Source organism: Hyperolius riggenbachi, chromosome 8, assembly GCF_040937935.1.
Source record: "Hyperolius riggenbachi isolate aHypRig1 chromosome 8, aHypRig1.pri, whole genome shotgun sequence".
NCBI lineage: Eukaryota > Metazoa > Chordata > Amphibia > Anura > Hyperoliidae > Hyperolius > Hyperolius riggenbachi.
The window spans coordinates 152,232,604-152,253,229 of record NC_090653.1 but is presented as its reverse complement, the minus strand read 5'-3'; positions in this window follow the sequence as shown (position 1 = coordinate 152,253,229).

Sequence of the window (20,626 nt, the reverse complement as noted above, 5' to 3'; positions counted from 1 at the left end):
CCCATCAATCACCTCCTGTCACCCCCCTAGCACTCCTATCCATCAGATCAGGCCCAATACAACCTGTCATCTAAAAGGCCACCCTGCTTATGACCGGTTCCACAAAATTCTCCCCCTCATAGACCATCTGTCATCAAAATTTGCAGATGCTTATACCCCTAAAATGCCAGGGCAGTATAGGAACCCCACAAGTGACCCCATTTTAGAAAGAAGACACCCCAAGGTATTCCGTTAGGTGTATGGCGAGTTCATAGAAGATTTAATTTTTTGTCAAAAGTTAGCGGAAATTGATTTTTATTGGTTTTTTTTCACAAAGTGTCATTTTTCACTAACTTGTGACAAAAAATAAAATCTTCTATGAACTCGCCATACACCTAACGGAATACCTTGGGGTGTCTTCTTTCTAAAATGGGGTCACTTGTGGGGTTCCTATACTGCCCTGGCATTTTAGGGGCCCTAAACCGCGAGGAGTAGTCTAGAAAACAAATGCCTCAAAATGACCTGTGAATAGGACGTTGGGCCCCTTAGTGCACCTAGGCTGCAAAAAAGTGTCACACATGTGGTACCGCCGTACTCAGGAAAAGTAGTATAATGTGTTTTGGGGTGTATTTTTACACATACCCATGCTGGGTGGGAGAAATAACTCTGTAAATGGACAATTGTGTGTAAAAAAATCAAAAGATTGTCATTTACAGAGGTATTTCTCCCACCCAGCATGGGTATGTGTAAAAATACACCCCAAAACACATTATACTACTTCTCCCGAGTACGGCGATACCACATTTGTGGCACTTTTTTGCACCCTAACTGCGCTAAGGGGACCAAAGTCCAATGAGTACCTTTAGGATTTCACAGGTCATTTTGCGACATTTGGTTTCAAGACTACTCCTCACGGTTTAGGGCCCCTAAAATGCCAGGGCAGTATAGGAACCCCACAAATGACCCCATTCTAGAAAGAAGACACCCAAAGGTATTCCGTTAGGAGTATGGTGAGTTCATAGAAGATTTAATTTTTTGTCACAAGTTAGCGGAAAATGACACTTTGTGAAAAAAAACAATTAAAATCAATTTCCGCTAACTTGTGACAAAAAAATAAAAACTTCTATGAACTCACCATACTCCTAACGGAATACCTTGGGGTGTCTTCTTTCTAAAATGGGGTCATTAGTGGGGTTCCTATACTGCCCTGGCATTTTAGGGGCCCTAAACCGTGAGGAGTAGTCTTGAAACAAAAATGACCTGTGAAATCCTAAAGGTACTCATTGGACTTTGGGCCCCTTAGCGCAGTTAGGGTGCAAAACATTGCCACACATGTGGTATCGCCGTACTCGGGAGAAGTTGTATAATGTGTTTTGGGGTGTATTTTTACACATACCCATGCTGGGTGGGAGAAATACCTCTGTAAATGACAATCTTTTGATTTTTTTACACACAATTGTCCATTTACAGAGTTATTTCTCCCACCCAGCATGGGTATGTGTAAAAATACACCCCAAAACACATTGTACTACTTATCCCGAGTACGGCGATACCACATGTGTGGCACTTTTTTGCACCCTAACTGCGCTAAGGGGCCCAAAGTCCAATGAGTACCTTTAGGATTTCACAGGTCATTTTGAGAAATTTTGTTTCAAGACTACTCCTCACGGTTTAGGGCCCCTAAAATGCCAGGACAGTATAGGAACCCCACAAATGACTCCATTTTAGAAAGAAGACACCCCAAGGTATTCTGTTAGTAGTACGGTGAGTTCATAGAAGATTTTATTTTTTGTCACAAGTTAGCGGAAATTGATTTTTATTGGTTTTTTTCACAAAGTGTCATTTTCCGCTAACTTGTGACAAAAAATAAAATCTTCTATGAACTCACCGTACTACTAACGGAATACCTTGGGGTGTCTTCTTTCTAAAATGGGGTCATTTGTGGGGTTCCTATACTGTCCTGGCATTTTAGGGGCCCTAAACCGTGAGGAGTAGTCTTGAAACGAAATTTCTCAAAATGACCTGTGAAATCCTAAAGGTACTCATTGGACTTTGGGCCCCTTAGCGCAGTTAGGGTGCAAAAAAGTGCCACACATGTGGTATCGCCGTACTCAGGAGAAGTAGTATAATGTGTTTTGGGGTGTATTTGTACACATACCCATGCTGAGTGGGAGAAAGATCTCTGTAAATGGACAATTGTATGTAAAAAAATTAAAAAATTGTCATTTATAGAGATATTTCTCCCACCCAGCATCGGTATGTGTAAAAATACACCCCAAAACACATTATACTACTTCTCCTGAGTACGGCAATACCACATGTGTGGCACTTTTTTGCAGCCTAACTGCGCTAAGGGGCCCAAGGTCCAATGAGCACCTTTAGGCTTTACAGGGGTGCTTACAAATTAGCACCCCCCAAAATGCGAGGACAGTAAACACACCCCACAAATGACCCCATTTTGGAAAGTAGACACTTCAAGGTATTCAGAGAGGGGCATGGTGAGTCCGTGGCAGATTTCATTTTTTTTTTTTGTCGCAAGTTAGAAGAAATGGAAACTTTTTTTTTTGTCACAAAGTGTCATTTTCCGCTTACTTGTGACAAAAATTAATATCTTCTATGAACTCACTATGCCTCTCAGTGAATACTTTGGGATGTCTTCTTTCCAAAATGGGGTCATTTAGGGGGTATTTATACTATCCTGGAATTCGAGCCCCTCATTGGTTTTTTTTTTATCAAAAACATGTTTGTCCACATTTTTCGCGCTGCATGTATACAGAAATTTTACTTTATTTGAAAAATGTCAGCACAGAAAGTTAAAAAAGTCATTTTTTTGCCAAAATTCATGTCTTTTTTGATGAATATAATAAAAAGTAAAAATCGCAGGAGCAATCAAATAGCACCAAAAGAAAGCTTTATTAGTGACAAGAGAAGGAGCCAAAATTCCTTTAGGTGGTAGGTTGTATGAGCGAGCAATAAACCGTGAAAGCTGCAGTGGTCTAAATGGAAAAAAAGTGGCCGGTCCTTAAGGGGGGTAAAGCCCACGGTCCTCAAGTGGTTAAGCAGGTGAGTACAGAGGGGCTACTTGGGTTATTATTATTTAGTATTTATATAGCACTGACATCTTCTGCGGCGCTGTACACAGTATATTGTCACATAACTGTCCCTGAGAGGGGCTCACAATCTAGTCCCTACCATAGTCATATATCTATATTGTGTAGTGTATGTATCGTAGTCTAGGGCCAATTTAGGGGAAAGCCAGTTAACTTATCTGTATGTATGTGGGATATGGGCGAAAACCAGAGTGCATGGAGGAAACCCACACATACATGGGGAGAACATACTGTATAAACTTCATGCAGATAGTGCCCTGGCTGGGATTCAAACCAGGGACCCAGCGCTGCAAGGTGAGAGAGCTAACCACTACAAGGCAAGAGAGCTAACTACTAACAATAACCATTTAGCAGATTGAACAAATTGTGATATCAGAAATCCCCAAGTTTTGTAAAAGAGAAAGAAATAATAATAATATTGACATTAGAGGCTTCATTTTCTCTTCTTTTCCTCCTCTTTTTAGAGTATGCACAACAACAAACGTCACCATACAGTTATTTAGGACTTACAGAGACAAACATCATTTACACTCCCGCAATCAGCACTTAGTTCAGCAACAGTTTGCTTTGATCACTCAGAAAAAAACATTTCCTGTAGTGTTCATAAGGTTCTGCTGTTTACTTTGTGCTCGGTCTCAGCACGTGCTGGTGGCAATGTTCTTGTGTCCTCTTCCAATTACATTACGCTAACATATATTTCACCGATTTTATGTTGCAAAACATTTTTACTGCTTTATTGGCTATTATATAGTTACCAAACGAAAACACTAAACTCACTGTGATGGATGCTACAGATTTTTGTCCTTGCTGTTGTGAATTTTTTTGTCAGTTGCATTAAAAGCAGCACTACAAGCTGGGGATACAGAATTTATTAGCTGATGGCCCAATAAAACAGTGGGGACAAAATTCCCTGCAGTTTTCTTAAACTGAGTCTTAGATTTTTCGATTTCTCAAACTAAAAGGTATATTGCTAGGATTATTAATAAAGGCTATCCTGTACTTACATAAGTCTTGAAAAACGAATTCTTTAAGGGAGCAGAGACCGCAAAGCTCACCTGATTGTCAGCTCATACATGATAAAGCATCACAGCTGGCTAATAAACAGGACGACTGAAGTGAGAAGAATATTGAGGCTGCAATATTCATTTCCTTTTAAACAATACCAGGGCCTGGCAGCTCTGCTGATCTATTTGGCTGCAGTAGTGTCAGTATAACATCAGAAACAAGCATGCAGCTAATCTTATGAGCTCTGACAATAAAGTCAGAAACACTTGATCTGCATATGCTTGTTTCAGGGTCTATGGCTAAAAGTATTAGAGGCAGAGGATCAGCAGGATAGCTGGGCAACTTGTATTACTTAAAAGGAAATAAATATGGCAGCTTCCATATCCCTCTCTCTTCAGGTGTCCTTTAAATAGGGCAGGGGTAGGGAAGCCAGATGTGGCTCTTTGATGGTTACATCTGGCTCACAAAAAATCAGTAGGGTTTGATTCACTAAGCTACACTGCTCAAGCAGCTCAGCTTAGAGTGGCAGCGCAAGTAACATTTTCAAAGTAGGAACACTACTGCTGTAGCATGTACCAATTAACTTACTCGCACTCCCCCCAAAATGAACAGCTCCTCCAATTGTCCCACTCTGGACTCTGTCAGGTCCAGTGACTTTAGAGGACGAGGTCCCTGCACTTTGATTGGCCCAATAAGCTGCCTGTGGCTTGATAGACAGCCTATTGGGCCAAAGTACAGGGATCTCATCCTACAAAGTGAATAAACCCCAAGTCAGCTAGCTAATTGTACAAGCTGTTAGTCGGTATGTCTCCTGTCAGGCTCTTGGGGAAAGTGCTGATGTTGCTGAAACCCAAGAGAAGCTGAAGACGTGTGACACCTCCACTGCCTAGAGGATAAACTATATACACATCCCCATGGCAACAGGGATGTGAGCCTTCTGCTGCGCATGCACACTGTCCCAGTTTGAAACATATTTGTAATGCTGGGGGGTCATACTTTCTGACCACCCAGCGCAAAAAGGCTAAGAGCTGGATAATGGAAAAGGTTACACAGGCTGCCCAGAGCAACTGCAGCTCTGAGATTCCGATATCGCTACAAATTAAACACAATGGCAGCGCAGTGCGATGTTGCGCTGCCTTAGTTCGCACTGTGCTGCCTTAGCGATAGCAAGTATTCAGACAGGTACAAGACAGGACTATAGATTGGAGCGTAACTAGTAGCAACCGCAGCTCACAGTCACGTCCACAGAAGCAGAGCAAGCAGGCTAACAACAGTCACCAGCAAGCATCCACCTAGGCAAGACTACAGAATAGAACGTAACTAATAGCAGCTGCAGCCTATAGTTACGTTCCCAGAAACTAGAGTAGCAGGAATACTACCAGTCACCAACGTGGTGATGGCAGAATCCAAGCTATCAGGATAATGGACTTCACTGATCCTTTGCGGATGCAGTGAACGTCCAACAAGCATGGAACTAGGCATTACACAATAATAAGAAAAATAACAAATGACTCAACTAAGGGATAAATATATATTAGCAATCTGCATATATATTTATCAAGAACTGGCTAAAGTACAAGTAATAAGGTCGCATAGAACTACAATAACATAACTATACAGAGTAACAAGGTGCCCAGTAGATCAGCGTACTGACCACTATGACGGGCAGGGTAAGAAACGGGAGGCAGACTTTTATGCTGGTATCAGCCAATGGATGCAGGTATGCAAATCTCCACACAGCTGAATGGCAATCACTCAATCCTGAGCAGGCTTGATTACCATTTGCTAGCTGGCTGTGAATGCAAAGGACCCCCATAAGAAATGTATGCAGAATTATGTAACAGCATGCATGCAGGAAATCCAGGGCTATCTGGCCGCAGCTCAGCTGCAATAAGCAATTGGTGGAATGATGACAGCATCCTGAGCTGCCCAGAACTGCAGAGCGATTGCAAATTACAATGAGACCCATTGCAAATGCACAACCGAATGCAAGCAGATTAGCCAGAACTGTCCATTTTCAGCTCCACTTCAACGGACAGAATACGCTACAGGAAGGATCCTTACAATATTGTATGGCTCTCACGGAAATACATTTTAAAATATGTGGTGTTTATAGCTCTCAGTCAAAAATGTTCCTGACCTCTGAAATAGGGTATTGGTTGTTAGCAGTATGGCCAAGGAGTCAATCAATGTAGTTTTGAAAGGTAAGTGTTAGAAAATCCGTAATAATGGTAGCTTACCATCACTTATTTAAAAAACACAGCAGCAGAGGAATGTGTGCATCAAACACCAAGTTAAAACCTGATATATCTGGCTTTGCAAATTTGGCCTAATTGGCTTAATCATAAGACATTGCTCATGCAAATTTGCATTTGCTTTCACACGCCATAATATCCGGTGCCCGGATATCTGTTTGCCTTTTTTTGCTGCCATAATATGCAGGGTCTAAAACTAAATACCGCAAAACGGTTTCCCTGCAGTGATTAGTTTGTGCAGCATTTAGCACTATTCAGGGGCACCACGGGGAGGCCCCCCATGAACCTATCAACTGGGGAGCCTCAGAGCTCCAAGCCCTCTCACTGCTCAGAAGCCCTGTTGCAGCACCCTGGAGGGGGAAGGCTGGGAAGTGCAGGCGACCCCTCCAAACGTGGCCGGCGTCGGGAAGAGCCGCTAGCACCCACCTCCCAAAAAACAGACACCTACCTAACAACGTCCATTACGTTCTGCCATATGAGCACAACTTGGGAGCAACACATGAGAAGGGAGTGAAGCATGGACCACCCCAAGTTTATGGGGTTCAGGGGTGGCTCCCACGCAACACACTCCAAGAGGGGGGGAGGACAGGCACAGAAAGCTCGCTCTAGGGCTCTCACCACCCAGAGAAAGCCATCTACCACCTGTCTCCAAAGGAAAGAAATGTGGTAACACAGCAGCAGAGGAATTTGTGCATCAAACACCATGCTAAAACCTGATATATCTGGCTCTGCAAATTTGGCCTAATTGGCTTAATCACGAGTCAATGTTTATGCAAATTTGCATTTGCTTTCGCATGCCATAATATGCAGGGTCTAAAACGAATTACCACAAAACGGTTGCCCTGCTGGTGGCAGCACCCCGGAGGGGGAGACTGGGATGTTTTTTTGGTTTTCGTTTTTTCGGGAGGTGGGTGTGAGCGTCATTTCCCAGCGCTGACCACGCTTGGAGGGGTCACCTGCACTTCCCACCCTCCTCCTCCAGTGTAATGCTATAGGGTTTCCAAGCAGTGAGAGGGCTTGGAGCTCTGCGGCTCCCAGGTTGATGGGGGCATGGGGGGCCTCCCCGTGGCGCCCCTGGATAGTGCTAAATGCTGCACGAACTAATCCCCGCAGGGCAACCGTTTTGCGGTAATTAGTTTTAGACCCTGCATATTATAGCATGCAAAAGCAAATGCATATTTGCATGAGCAATGTCTGTGATTAAGCCAATTAGGCCAAATTTGCAAAGCCAGATATATCAGATTTTAACTTGGTGTTTGATGTACACATTCCTCTGATGCTGTGTTACTTATTTAAAAAAGGCTGAATCCCTGAGGATATGAGCTAAACTACCTCCTTGCTGATCAACTTCACTGCTGGTGGTGGTGGAGAAACAAACTGGTTGAGGAATTCTGGAAAGCAAGCTGTAACATCAGAGGTGTTAAGCTACAAGATCAAGGAGAACCCTTAGAAGCTTTGGTATAATAAACTAATTCTGTCTTGGAAACCTTCTCTTCACATCATAGAGTGATCAGGGCTGGTTCTAGACTTTTTGCTGCCTGAGGCAAACGTGTAATGTGCCCCCCCCCCCCCCACATACACACACACACGAATTGGAATGATCGCACAGCACCCGACAATTTGCACCACACATTATAGCTGCAGTGAGCCCCCCCCAAAACACCCTCAGTATAGGTAGGCAGGCCAGGTATAGCTGCCCCCAGTATTGGTAGCTAGGTACAGTCATCCCCAGCATAGGTTAGCCAGGTACAGTTGCCCCCAGTGAAAGTGCGTACGTAGCGTAAGCCGTCATCTGATATGTCCTTGCCTCCTTAATACAGAAGGTATTTTCAAATTTCACTCTCACATAAGCAGGGAGAAAGCCTCGGGCCACACTGGGGCCGGATGGCAAATGCCCGCCCGTCCAAGATCCGTTCTTGTGGTCCACAGGGGTATTGTTGGGGTCCAGAGCAGATGTGTTTCCACCATATTTTTCTATGGTAAACACGTCAGCTTATCCAGAAAAATCACACAGGTTGGGACTTGCGGTATGGTAACTGCATCAGAACAAATGGATCCATTAAAGCAATCAAATGTAAAAGGTTCCTATGCTTAACATAGGATGCGTTTGCATGTCCATTTCTCTCTAATGTCTGATCCCAAAGACATTGAGTTTTTCCCTCAAGTGTAAATTGAGCCTAACACTCGTGATATATACATTCAGGACAATAGGTGGAATATGCTAATCAATACTTAATGCACTTGATAACCAGGCATACATTCAGAACCTCCGCTTTACAGCACATCTATAGCTTACTGAGATTACAAATCACATGAAAAACTTGCAGACAGTTGGTTCAACAAGAAAAACTTGCAGACAGCGGTTTTAAGCCACTTTAGTTTCCAGCAGGGCAGTTTATAGCCTTTTTGTCATCACCGGCAAGAAGTCCTGTGTCACACCCTACACTTTCCCCCTGAAATCCAAACAACCGATCTTGTCACATTTCTTTGCACTCCCCCAGCCCAGTGTGTAAATGCAGAATATAGCGCAGAAGAAGCTGTGCTCTCATCTCTACACCGGAGTCCAGAGCTGTGCTTCCACCAGTCTGCTCAATGCTCAGCCTAGTATACAGCTTTTCCTACCACATCTAAAGTGATTGCACATCACATGAGGAGAGTGAGGTGGCACCACTAGAGGGAGCAGGAGACAGACAGGATGGTCACACAGGCGCAGCCTTTTTGCGGGTAGGTGAGAGCACAGCTTCTGCTGCACTATGCTCTGAAGGAGACACAGGGGGACAGAGGGAGGCACAAAGGAAGACAGAAGGAGGCACAGGGGGACTGAAGGAGGCATAGTAAGACAGAAATGCACTAGGGGGAAGAGGTAGCACAAGGGGATAGAAGGAGGCACAAGGGGACAAAAGGTGGTACAGGGAGTCAGAAGGAGTAAAAAATGGGTACAGAAGGAGGCACAGGGGCACTGAAGAAGGCACAGGGAGACAGAAAGAGACACAAGGAATCACAAAGGGGGACAGAAGGAGGCACTGTGTGACAGAGGGATGTGCATAAGGGGGGGGGGGGGTAGTACAAGTGGACAGAAGGAGACAAAAGGGGACAGGAGGAGGCACAGAGGCCAGAACGAGTCACAAAGGTGGGTACAAGGAGGCACAGGGGGACAGAGAGACGCACAGGGGGCAGAGGTGTCACAAGTAGACTGCAAGAGGCACAAGAAGACAGATGAAGGCACAAAGGGGGGCAGAAGGAGGCACAAGGGGTTCAGAAGGATGGACAGGGGGACAGAGAGACACACGGGGGCATAAGTGGGATGGGGGGCTGAAGGAGGCACAAGGGGGGACAGAAGGAGGCACATAGGGGAACTGAAGAAGGCACACATGAGAATAGAAGGAAGCACATGGGAACAGAAGGATGCATGGGGGGGGGGGGGGGGCGGGGGAGAAGTGGCACAGAGGGACACAGTGGAGGCTGCTGCGACTCACACTATCTGGACCTTGTGATGTCTGCTCTCCAGAGACCGTCATTGCTGCTGCTTTTAAGAACTCCTGCTGCTGCACATACACAGCAGAAGCAGGTAATCAAACACCCCAGAGGTGGGGCTTTGTTTGGGGGCGAGGCTTAATCCAGGGGCATGGTGCAAGGACCAATGGCACTCCAAGCAATGTCCTGGAAAGCCTTTGCATAGCTCCCAACTGTCCCTCTTTCGGAGGGACTGTCCCTCTTTGGGAGCCCTGTCCCTCTGTCCCTCTTTCCTCCTCATTTGTCCCTCTTTCAGGACTTTGTCCCTCTTTCTATGTAAATATATATATTTCTCTACTAAAAAAATGTGTTTGATTGACTCTAACCCTTATTCCCATCCTTTAAATTGATATATTACTAATTTTAAAATGTTAACATGAAGGAAAATGAACCAGGATATAAAGGAACAGTGTGGTTTGATTATAAAACAAAATATTTTTCTAATAAAATATTTATGGTATGCGTGACTAGGGGTGTGACGGGGGCGTGATCAGGGGTGTGGCTTAAATGTCCCTCTTTCTCATCTCAAAAAGTTGGGAGGTATGCCTTTGCCTAAAAATGGCCCTGGCTTTCAGCAATATGGATTGGGCATGTCTGCATGGGTAAAGCCTGCAAGTAATATTGTGGTATTGCAGGGTACCCAGTTATGTTATGGAGAAGCAGAACCATCATAAAGCACCTCAAAGTGCAATCTTGCCTTTGTGGTGACTTCACACAACCCAAAAAAGAAGAAAGATACCTTACAACATAATTCCACAATGACAGATTGGTAATTGCTGCTTTGCCAGGACTTTAAATGGGAAATCGGTCCAAAGTAACCTAAATTAATAATCCACCAGGCAGCCTGATACCCTCCTCCCCTTTTCCCAAGCACTATTACTGGCCTCCTTCCCAAGCACTATTACAGGCCCCCTTCCCAAGCACTGTTACTGGCCCCCTTCCCAAGCACTATTACGGGCCCCCTTCCCAAAGCACTGTTACAGGCCCCCTTCTCAAGCACCGGTACAGAGCCCCTCCTAAGCACTGTTACAGGCCCCCCCTTCCCAAGCCCTGCTACAGGCCCCCTTCCCAAGCACTATTACAGGCCCCCTTCCCAAGCACTATTACAGGCCCCCTTCTCAAGCACTGTTACCGGGCCCCTTTCAAGCACTGTTACAGGCCCCCCTTCCCAAGCACTGTTACAGGTCCCCTTCCCAAGCACTATTACAGGCCCCCTTTTCCCATGCACTTTTACAGGCCCCCTTCCCAAGCACTGTTACAGGCCCCCTTCCCAAGCACTGTTACAGAACCCCTTCCCAAGCACTGTCACAGAAACCCTTCCCAAGTACTGTTACAAGGGTCCTAAGCATCTCTTATAAGCTATCTTCCTAGTTAAGGAGCTTTTGCATAATCCCACAGCACCAAGTTCCAGTCCTGGCCTGCTGACTAGTGACCAACAGTTATTCAAACAAATACTTGGATAATATGCTTCCTGAAACTGTAGAAAATATTGGGAACTGTGAAGCATACTTTCTGTGCAGGTCTGCAGAAACTCCCTTCTCCCAACCTCTTGGCATACGCGCTATAAGTAGATGGTCAGCATTCTGCGAAGGGAAACATGAAAATATATAAAATGTATGAAAATATACAAGCTGAAATTCAAACCTGGTGATTCTACCGGTATTTTTTTCTAGAGATTGCCTTAATATTGGGGTACTCAGTACTAGGAGATTACGTTTCTCTTTTGATACTAAAGGCTTAATACATACCGTATACCTATAATCAGCAACATGACATACAAACATTTACAGTACATATTTACATTTACAGTAAAGCTTATCTGATTGTGTTTAGTTAGTACAATTTGCCATGCTGACAGTTCCTATAAAACCCCTGCCAAGAGAAATAGGATTGTTGAGTTTGGCTGAAGATGTATGCAACTTCCAAAAGTATTGCTTTCTCTCCTTTTTTTAAGTAAAACTAGTTTGTGCTGTATTCCCTAGATATTAGATTCATATTTATTCCAAGAGGTGCCCATTAACAGAACAATTTTTAGTGAACAATCGTATTAACAATCAGGCTATTCAGATTGTATTGTATGAAAACAAGGAAGCCGGTGTGCTCAATTGATCCTGAATGATTGCCTTATTGATTGTTTCATTAAAGAAATAGCGTGAGAACCAGCATGGCAGAATTATTTGTAGACATGATTGTGACTGATTTAGATACGATCGCAAGCTAGATTCTTTAACCTTTTAGCAGCCCCGCCTGTGTTATCGGGAGTATGATAACTTGGGGCAGGGCTGCTGCAGCCGGCTATGCTCAGTGACTGAGTGTCACAGAGAGCGCTTTATATTTACCTGATCTGGACACAAAAGTGGGTCTCCTCTTCCATCACTAAGGAGGATGTCAGCATTACAGCACCACTCTGTGGTGGAAAAGGAGAGCCGATTCTGCAAGAGCAGAGCCAATCCCAGAGCAGGAACAAGGTCCTCCAGTACCCAAGGCTGAGACACCAAAGTGCGCCCCTCCATCCCTCCCACCCCAGCCGTCACACACTGATTGCTATTAGACTAAGAGGGCCACAGGGCCTACAACCTGCCCAACACCTTAATATCTAGTTATCTGGCTTGCAGTCACTGCTATGTATCCCCTTTTCTTATTTATTTCTGCTTCAAACACAATAAGGAATGACAGCTGAATGAATTGTGCGCCCCTCCTACACTGCACCCTGAGGCTGGAGCCTCTCCAGCCTATGCCTCGGCCCGGCCCTGGCCAATCCTGGTGTCCAGATCAGGTAAATATCAAGAGCTCCCTGCTCTGCTCTGCAATGAGGACGAGGAAGGCAAGAGCTTATTATGGCCTCAATTCACTAAGATCATGAGATAATAAACAAACAACAACAAACACTGAATATTTATATCGCGCTTTTCTCCTGGAGGACTCAAAGCGCCAGAGCTGCAGCCACTAGGATGCACTCTATAGGCAGTAGCAGTGTTAGGGAGTCTTGCCCAAGGTCTCCTACTGAATAGGTGCTGGCTTACTGAACAGGAAGAGCCAAGATTCGAACCCTGGTCTCCTGCATCAGAGGCAGAGCCCTTAACCATTATACCATCCATCCAGAGAAAACTTGCCACGGCACAGTGAGAGAGTTATCTTATCTCTTCATTCCTTAACCACTTCAGGACCACAGTCTTTTCGCCCCTTAAGGACCAGAGCCTTTTTCTCCATTCAGACCACTGCAGCTTTCACGGTTTAATGCTCGGTCATACAACCTACCACCTAAATGAATTTTACCTCCTTTTCTTGTCACTAATACAGCTTTCTTTTGATGCTATTTGATTGCTCCTGCGAGTTTTACTTTTTATTATATTCATCAAAAAAGACATGAATTTTGGCAAAAAAATGATTTTTTTAACTTTCTGTGCTGACATTTTTCAAATAAAGTAAAATTTCTGTATACATGCAGCGCGAAAAATGTGGACAAACATGTTTTTGATAAAAAAAAACCCATTCAGTGTATATTTATTGGTTTGGGTAAAAGTTATAGCGTTTACAAACTATGGTGCAAAAAGTGAATTTTCCCATTTTCAAGCATCTCTGACTTTTCTGCGCACCTGTCAGGTTTCATGAGGGGCTAAAATTCCAGGATAGTACAAATACCCCCCAAATGACCCCATTTTGGAAAGAAGACATCCCAAAGTATTCAGTGAGAGGCATGGTGAGTTCATAGAAGATTTTATTTTTTGTCACAAGTTAGCGGAAAATGACACTTTCTGACAAAAAAAAGAAAAAAAAAAGTTTCCATTTCTTCTAACTTGCAACAAAAAAAAAATGAAATCTGCCACGGACTCACTATGCTCCTCTCTGAATACCTTGAAGTGTCTACTTTCCAAAATGGGGTCATTTGTGGGGTGTGTTCACTGTCCTGGCATTTTGGGGGGTGCCTAATTGTAAGCACCCCTGTAAAGCCTAAAGATGCTCATTGGACTTTTGGCCCCTTAGCGCAGTTAGGCTGCAAAAAAGTGCCACACATGTGGTATTGCCGTACTCAGGAGAAGTAGTATAATGTGTTTTGGGGTGTATTTTTACACATACCCATGCTGGGTGGGAGAAATATCTCCATAAATGACAATTGTTTTATTTTTTTTACACACAATTGTCTATTTATAGAGATATTTCTGCCACTCAGCATGGGTATGTGGAAAAATACACCCCAAAACACATTATACTACTTCTCCTGAGTACGGCGATACCACATGTGTGGCACTTTTTTGCACCCTAACTGCGCTAAGGGGCCCAAAGTTCAATGAGTACCTTTAGGATTTCACAGGTCATTTTGAGAAATTTCGTTTCAAGACTACTCCTCGCGGTTTAGGGCCCCTAAAATGCCAGGACAGTATAGGAACCCCACAAATTACCCCATTTTAGAAAGAAGACACCCCAAGGTATTCCGTTAGGAGGATGGTGAGTTCATAGAAGATTTTTTTTTTTTGTCACAAGTTAGCGGAAATTGATTTTAATTGTTTTTTTTCACAAAGTGTCATTTTCCGCTAACTTATGACAAAAAATAAAATCTTCTATGAACTCACCATACTCCTAACGGAATACCTTGGGGTGTCTTCTTTCTAAAATGGGGTCATTTGTGGGGTTCCTATACTGCCCTGGCATTTTAGGGGCCCTAAACCGTGAGGAGTAGTCTTGAAACCTAAATGTCGCAAAATGACCTGTGAAATCCTAAAGGTACTCATTGGACTTTGGGCCTCTTAGCGCACTTAGGGTGCAAAAAAGTGCCACACATGTGGTACCGCCGTACTCAGGAGAAGTAGTATAATGTGTTTTGGGGTGTATTTTTACACATACCCATGCTGGGTGGGAGAAATATCTCTGTAAATGACAATTGTTTGATTTTTTTTTACACACAATTGTCCTTTTACAGAGAGATTTCTCCCACCCAGCATGGGTATGTGTAAAAATACACCCCAAAACACAATATACTACTTCTTCTGAGTACGGCGATACCACATGTGTGACACTTTTTTGCAACCTAGGTGCGCTAAGGGGCCTAACGTCCTATTCACAGGTCATTTTGAGGCCTTTGGATTCTAGACTACTGCTCACGGTTTAGGGCCCCTTAAATGCCAGGGCAGTATAGGAACCCCACAAGTGACCCCATTTTAGAAAGAAGACACCCCAAGGTATTCTGTTAGGAGTATGGTGAGTTCATAGAAGATTTTTTTTTTTGTCACAAGTTAGCGGAAAATGACACTTTGTGAAAAAAAAAACAATACATATCAATTTCCGCTAACTTGTGACAAAAAATAAAATCTTCTATGAACTCATCATACACCTAACAGAATACCTTGGGGTGTCTTCTTTCTAAAATGGGGTCACTTGTGGGGTTCCTATACTGCCCTGGCATTTTACGGGCCCAAAACTGTGAGTAGTCTGGAAACGAAATTTCTCAAAATGACTGATCAGGGGTATAAGCATCTGCAAATTTTGATGACAGGTGGTCTATGAGGGGGCAAATTTTGTGGAACCGGTCATAAGCAGGGTGGCCTCTTAGATGACAGGATGTTTTGGGCCTGATCTGATGGATAGGAGTGCTAGGGGGTGACAGGAGGTGATTGATGGGTGTCTCAGGGGGCGGTTAGAGGGGAAAATAGATGCAATCAATGCACTGGGGAGGTGATCGGAAGGGGGTCTGAGGGGGACCTGAGGGTTTGGCCGAGTGATCAGGAGCCCACACGGGGCAAATTAGGGCCTGATCTGATGGGTAGGTGTGCTAGGGGGTGACAGGAGGTGATTGATGGGTGTCTCAAGGTGTGATTAGAGGGGGGAAATAGATGCAAGCAATGCACTAGCGAGGTGATCAGGGCTGGGGTCTGAGGACGTTCTGAGGTGTGGGCGGGTGATTGGGTGCCCGCAAGGGGCAGATTAGGGTCTAATCTGATGGGTAACAGTGACAGGTGGTGATAGGGGGTAATTGATAGGTGATTGATGGGTAATTAGTGGGTGTTTAGAGGAGAGAATAGATGTAAACAATGGATTTGGGAGGTGATCTGATGTCGGATCTGCGGGCGATCTATTGGTGTGGGTGGGTGATCAGATTGCCCGCAAGGGGCAGGTTAGGGGCTGATTGATGGGTGGCAGTGACAGGGGGTGATTGATGGGTGGCAGTGACAGGGGGTGATTGATAGGTGATTGACAGGTGATCAGTGGGTTATTACAGGGAATAACAGATGTAAATATTGCACTGGCGAATTGATAAAGGGGGGTCTGAGGGCAATCTGAGCGTGTGGGCGGGTGATTGGGTGCCCGCAAGGGGTAGATTAGGGTCTAATCTGATGGGTAACAGTGACAGGTGGTGATTGATAGGTGATTGATGGGTAATTAGTGGGTGTTTAGAGGAGAGAATAGATGTAAACAATGGATTTGGGAGGTGATCTGATGTCGGATCTGCGGGCGATCTATTGGTGTGGGTGGGTGATCAGATTGCCCGCAAGGGGCAGGTTAGGGGCTGATTGATGGGTGGCAGTGACAGGGGGTGATTGATGGGTGGCAGTGACAGGGGGTGATTGATAGGTGATTGACAGGTGATCAGTGGGTTATTACAGGGAATAACAGATGTAAATATTGCACTGGCGAATTGATAAAGGGGGGTCTGAGGGCAATCTGAGCGTGTGGGCGGGTGATTGGGTGCCCGCAAGGGGTAGATTAGGGTCTAATCTGATGGGTAACAGTGACAGGTGGTGATAGGGGGTGATTGATAGGTGATTGATGGGTAATTAGTGGGTGTTTAGAGGAGAGAATAGATGTAAACAATGGATTTGGGAGGTGATCTGATGTCGGATCTGCGGGCGATCTATTGGTGTGGGTGGGTGATCAGATTGCCCGCAAGGGGCAGGTTAGGGGCTGATTGATGGGTAGCAGAGACAGGGGGTGATTGACTGGTGATTGACGGGTGATTGACGGGTGATTGACAGGTGATCAGGGGGGATAGATGCATACAGTACACGGGGGGAGGGGTCTGGGGGGGGGTCTGGGGAGAATCTGAGGGGTGGGGGGGTGATCAGGAGGGGGCAGGGGGCAGGGGGGGGGATAAAAAAAAAATAGCGTTGACAGATAGTGACAGGGAGTGATTGATGGGTGATTAGGGGGGTGATTGGGTGCAAACAGTGGTCTGGGGGGTGGGCAGGGGGGGGTCTGAGGGGTGCTGTGGGCGATCAGGGGGCAGGGGGGGGGGAAATCAGTGTGCTTGGGTGCAGACTAGGGTGGCTGCAGCCTGCCCTGGTGGTCCCTCGGACACTGGGACCACCAGGGCAGGAGGCAGCCAGTATAATAGGCTTTGTATACATTACAAAGCCTATTATACAATTTCCATGCGGCGATCCGGGTGCTAGTAACCCGCCGGCGCTTCCGAACGGCCGGCGGGTTACTACGAGCGGTGGGCGGAGCCAGTCCCCGGCGGCTGATCGCGTCACGAATGACGCGATCGCCGCATAGCCACCCACGCAGCCGCCCCCGCCGATGGGCGTATTGCGGTCGTTTGGGCCCGGACTTTGCCGCCGCCCATCGGCTGGGGGCGGTCCTCAAGTGGTTAAGTTACCTCCTCTGTAGTTAAGTTACCTTCCCTGTAGTTATTTTCATATGCAGTTAATTAACAGCCTGTCTACTTTTGAATTCTGGAGATATTTTAAGGATTGATGAATTAACTTTAGGTTTGCCTGAAGTAAAATGTTTCCTGAATACTACATGCCTTATCACCATGGTGATGACTCTAGAAACGTTATTAAAGACAGGAGATAAGCTTAGTGAATTGAGGCCTATGTGGGGCTGTAGCACAAAATGTTTTTTTTAAATCATCATTTAAAGGGTTAATTATGTGGATCAATTAAATACAATCTTTTTCTAAATGATCTTATCAAAAATAAGATCCTTCACTAAATGTCACACCATTAACACATACCTTTTCTGTAGATTAAACAATCAGAGAAGAGGTAAAGTGCTTATTCACTGCACAATACTGATTGACAGATGCTGGGTACTTACCGTAATGTCTTCTAGTGTCTCTATCATGCAAAATCTAGATAATCTCTATAATATGTAATATGCAGTGGGGGTGTTGGTTAGAGTTTGGCACCGGTGAGGGGTGTCAGTTACAGTTAGGCAATGGTAGAGCGAGGACTCATGTGAGCATAGGATTAGGATCAGCAATATTAAAATATTGGTAAAATTTAACTGTCCAATGGTAGTATATCGGTCATTTTATCAATATTCGACTAACGTCTAGTGTCTTTCAACATGTATGATCTCTTGAGACCCATTCACTAAAGAGTGGCAGAGTGGCAGGTATCCATGTTGTTATTGTGACTTCCAACTGCAGATACCTTTAAAGTGTCATGTCTGACATCTGATGAAGGAGTTTATCCATAACATGTAATGTCTTGATGCTGAATACAGCAATTTAATTGCAGCCAGTGGATTGCCGTCTCTTTCTTTCTGTTTTGGAGATTACCCTAAACCGTGTGAGCGGTCCGGTTTGAGACTTGGCACTGGTAAATTGTGAGGTTAAAGGGGAACTGAAGAGAGAGGTATATGGAGGCTGTCATGTTTATTTCCTTTTAATCAATACCAGTTGCCTGGCAGCCCTGCTGGTCTATTTCTCCGCAGTAGTATCTGATTAAAACCAGAAACAAGCATGCAGCTAGTCTTGTCAGATCAGACTTATAAGTCTGAACCACTGAAACACCTGATCTGATGCATGCTTGTTCAGGGGCTATGGCTAATAGTATTAGAGGCAGAGGATCAGCAGGGCTGCCAGGCAACTGGTAATGTCTAAAAGGAAATAAACATGACAGCCTCCATATACCTCTCTCTTCAGTTCCCCTTTAAGTACACCTGGACTAGCTGTATCTGTGGCAACCACAAAAAGGACTGACCTTTAAAGTGTACCTGAGCCGAAGCTCGGGTACAAAATCAGATACTTACCCTGAAGAGAGGGAAGCCTCAGGATTCTATTGAGGCTTCCCTCGGTTGTCGGAAGCCCCCAGTTGCTGAGCGTGGCCCTCCTTCACATCGGGGCCGTGCAGCTCTTTTTACTGGATTATGGCTGCGCACTAGCCGAACGAGCCCATCTGCGCATGTGCAGTAGCATGGAGCCAGCAGCTCTGGCTTACTGCGCATGCGCAGACAGGCTCGGTCGGCTATTGCACGGCCATGATCCAGGAAGAGGAGCTGCGCAGCCCCAATGTGATGAGCAACAATGCCTAGTTGCGCTCAGCAGCGGGGGACAACTGAGTAGTGAGGGAAGCCTCAATAGGATCCTGAGGCTTCCCTCTCTTCAGGGTAATTATCTGATTTTGTACCCGAGATTCGGCTGAAAATATAGATATCTATATCTCAATATATATCTATATATATCTATATATACATATATATATATATATATATATATATATACATATATATATATATATATATATATATATCAAGTCTAGGCCAGAGCATTTAATGCTATCTGGAGAAAATTGTTTGAACTATGTGAAAATCTCCTATAATTGGCAATCAGCTGTGTGTAACAAGAGCCACCAGACACATTACAGGTGTGCAATAAGAATGTAGATAATCACAATGTTAGGTTCTTTGTTCCCCATCTTAAGGCCCATAGACACACTAAATTAAAGCTGGTCACCCGGCATTGCCCGGGTATGTAATTGACTAGTGTTAGCTCTGCCCACTTTTTCTAGTCCTAACACACAATTACTCAATGATGACCTAGTTTGTGAGCTTTGCGGTCTTTGGCATCAATAATTGGCATTGACATGAAATAAATCTAATTGGCTGTGGCTCCACTCCTTTGAAAATCAATAGGTGAATTTTGATTAGCTTTTGTAGGCTCCACCCACTTTTCTGAATATTAATCCCAGTCACCCACTGGGCAAAGTTTAAGAACCTGCCATTGACAGACAGAGTAAGAATGGCTGCAGTTTACATTCTGGCAGTGAAATTTGTATTTTTCTCCACCCACTGATGTCCTAATGTTTCCCGGGTATGAATTTGGCTGCTTTTGGCTGTGGCCACTTTTTCTAACCCTAACACACAATTGTCAATAGTCAATGATCAAGTTTGTGAGATTTGTGGTCTTTGGCATGAATAATTTTCATTGAAATTAAACACATCTGATTAGCTGTTTGTGGCCCCACCCCTTTTCTAAATATTTAACCCCAATCACCCAATGATCAACTGTACCAGGTTTGAGGCTTGTGCCATTAACAGTGCAAAAATGGCAGCAATTAAATATTTGCCTTGAAAATCAATAGGTGAATTGTGATTGGTTTTTGTAGGCTCCACCCACTTTTCTAAATATTAATCCCAGTCACCCAGTGACCAACTGTGCAAAGTTTTAGAACCCTACAATTAATAGTGTAAGAATGGCTGCAGTTTACATTTTCCCAGTGAAATTTATGTTTGTCTCCGCCCTCTGATGACTCAGAGGGCATTGCCCAGGTATGTATTTGGCTGGTGTTGGCTCCGCCCACTTTTTCTAACCCTAACACAAAATTACTTAATGACCAAGTTTGTGAGCTTTGCGGTCTTTGGCATCAATAATTTGCATTGAAATAAAATAAATCTGATTGGCTGTGGCTCCACCCCTTATATAAATTTAAACCCCAGTCACGCAATGATCAACTGTACCAGGTTTGAGGCTTGTGCCATTAACAGTGCAAGAATGGCAGCAATTAAATATTCCCCTGAAAAATCAATAGGTAATTTTTGATT